Here is a 3301-nt window from a genome sequence, read left to right on the forward strand (position 1 = left end):
CCGGGGCTCCGCCCGCGCTCCGCAGGTGCCCTCGGCGCCGCTGGAGCCGCGGTTCGTCGCTCTCGTAACGAGAAGCCGCGTAGCGCTGAAGCTTTCCCGCCGTCAGCCCGTCACGGCGCTCGGGCAGCGGAGCGGGGCCTCGGAGGGAGGGGATGGCGGCCTCGCGGCCGGGCGTGCTGCAGGGGTGCACCCCTCTGACAGCGCGAGCCGCGCAGCTCGGGGGTCAGAGTCTGACTGCTGCCCGCGGTCATCCCTGCGCCTGTGGTTCTGAGGCTTTTTGCACCTGCCAAAAATCTGGCTTCCATCCCTTGGATATATACACCTATATCTCTATTTACAAAGTTCCCAGGCGAGTCCTTTAAATAAACAAAGAAAAAGGTTAATTGAATAACTGCTGGTGCCAGTCGTTCTTTCCGCTACCGGCTCAGTCCGGCCTATGAGCACAGCCCAGCCCGGCACCGGGTGGTTCCAGGAGAGGACCGCTGGGGAGCTCGCCGTTTGGGTGGAGCGATGCTGCGGGACGATGAGCAGGGGCTGGCACACAGGGGCAGGCATCTTCGCCAGCGAGCCGATGCTACCGGCACACAGACGGCTTGTGTTCCAACTTCCGTGTGAGAAAGCCTCGTGGTACAAAACGACAATAGCTGTTACAAAAGGAAAAATGTTTTCTCGAGGTCGGTAGTTGTCTCTATTGCAAAACAACCGTCTCGGCAGCCCCTCTGTGTGTTATTTTATAACCATTGTCCTGAAAACCACTATGAGTCAAAGCCTATTCAAGCGAGGGAAAGTGACATAACCGCTGGTTACCAGTAGCGATGCGATGACAATCTCTCTATCGGGGATACGCCAACAGTATTTACATAGTTACATAGCAGACGCTTAAAGAGATAAGAGCCGCCGTAGAAGGGGAGGTTTGCTAGCAGCGCACGAATTCAGGGTAGGGAATGGAAATAGATTGTCATAGAAAATGTAATCAGATTTGTGCTCTGGAAGGAAGTTCCACGGCTTCCATTTACAGCACATAAAAACACAGGCGGGGCTGGCTGGTGGTCTGATGGCCCAGCACTGGATCAGCTCTCGGAGAAGCGCCGTGCCACGGCCCCCTGGGAGCTCGCTCACATCAGCGGGGCACGGCTGAAGCACTCAGAGGAAAGGGTGGCAGCGGCGCCTGCAAACTGCTGCGTGCTGGGAGCTGTCTGCTTCTGAGGATCATAGAGCCGCAGGCCTTTGTCCAAAGCCCCAGAACAGTGAAGATCTCCTTGTGCATAGCCTATGGGCAACAGCTCTGGGACTTCTTGGGAGAAACCAGCGAGCTCTGCCTCTGCTAGCTCCTGGTGCACACTGATTGGTGAACGCGAGTTCTGCGTGGGGCGTGCCAGGTACAGAGCGAACCTTACAGCCACTAACTTAACAATACTTTAAAGCCAAAGTACTGCTTTACTTCTCACCAGCACAGCTGCACACCAGGCAGAACACCTCGCTCCGACAGCCAGCTCAGCTCCGCAGGGATTGCCCTAGCGAAGGCAGCTGCAAACAGTGAAGGTACATAGTCTGGGTGTGCTGCTTTTGTTTTGTGGTATGCAATGTTCTGAAAGCATGGAGTTTTCCTGTACTCACCTACATAGACACCCGTGGATTTGGAACAGCAGTGGGGTGTGAAGTTGCTCGATGAGAAAACAAAAAATAAAAGAAGATAAAAGCAAACCTCTACCTACCTGCATTGCTCGTGAGATCGAGAGCTGACTTATCCCTCGCTTAAACAGAAGTTACGTCTAGGAGGTGACTCACTTTGCAAAAGCACATCTCCTTTCTATGATTTTTCTACAAAGGGAGGTTTAATTTCTTCCTTTTTTATGAGAATGAGCACAATACTGGTTTTCTTCCAGCAGTTAATGGCTGGCGTAACAGTGTAAGAGCATGACTGCATTCTTCAGCCCTCTTCTGGAGCTATAATCTGCACCACACTCTGAGACCACAAAACCAGCGAGCAATCCTGTTTCTTTCCCTTGCTCTGCACAACTAACCCAGACGTGACATTCCGACCCGCCGCCCTTCCTGACAGAGCTCCTTTCCGCTGGCAGCGGCCATGTTAAAAGCCACGTAACAAATAAAACCGCGGAGGGTGTTTTATATACAAGTGCTCTCACACTCTGCAGTCGTCCATAGGTGAGAGCAGATTTGGACTGATGGCTGAGTCAGCTGAGAACAGGAGTCTGCACCAACTGACAGAGAGAGCAGGAAGTGAAGACGCGGGTTCTTTACCTCTCCTTTTCCATTCTGCCTACCATGACTGCTCCATGCACCGGGCACCTTTCTGCTACTGCACACACATGTGCCTTGAAAAGCAATCAAGTTCTACTTTAGATGTTTTCATACACTGATTTTGAAAGAAAGGGCCTAATATTCCCTATACCGTAAAGGAAATGAAGGAAAAGCCCTAAAGGGGGAATTTACTGTGGTCACTTGCCATAGTTAGAAAAATCACTAGAATTAAGATATTCTTAAAGACATTCACCAGTTTAAATAAATGGCTGGCACCACGAAATAAAAGGAAAAACAGATAAACCCACCAAGCCCCGGGGTTTATTTTTTCAGGGAAAACTATGAGTGTAACCTGGGAAAGCTCCTTGTCACCTCCTGGTCTGTGAAGTGCGTAATAAAAAAGAAGCAGCGCCCTTCTCACGCAGGACTCCTACCCTCCTAATTGATGGCTGACTAGCGATCAGCTTGACAAGAGCTCGGGATGCACACAGCGAGCATCCCATTCAAACTGGATCTTTCCCTGCGTGATAAAGAACAAGGGATTCACACTGCGTCCCTGAAGCGTAACCAAACCTAGAGCGAGCCAGGTAAAATCAGTTCTGCTCAGACATACCCAGAGTTTTAGAAGGTTATTTTTATTCTGTAGTGAAATGAAAAGGCTCCCATGAGAAATTCAGTGGAATTCAAATTCCAGAGTGTTTTGGTACCAAAACAAGAAGGTATTTCAACGTTGAACAAATATTTAATACCAGATTCACCAGTTTGAAGGCTTATTTTACCAAAACAGGACTATCCAGCAGCCACTGTCACCAGCCATTTTGGGAGCTCAAATTAGCTCCCTTTGTACGTAAGAAAGAAAAGCCCAAGTGCCTAAGTATCTGTCAGTGTGCACAGTAAACTACCCATAACAGCGAACTCCTGCTTAACATGCAGCAAGACAAACAGACTGTGAGGACTGTACAGTCCATCATCCCTTCCAGAGAACACGAGCAGGCAGCCAGGAAGCATGGCCATTTCTGGTGAGCACATACCACTGCTG

Source organism: Numida meleagris, chromosome 8, assembly GCF_002078875.1.
Source record: "Numida meleagris isolate 19003 breed g44 Domestic line chromosome 8, NumMel1.0, whole genome shotgun sequence".
NCBI classification, from domain to species: Eukaryota; Metazoa; Chordata; class Aves; order Galliformes; family Numididae; genus Numida; species Numida meleagris.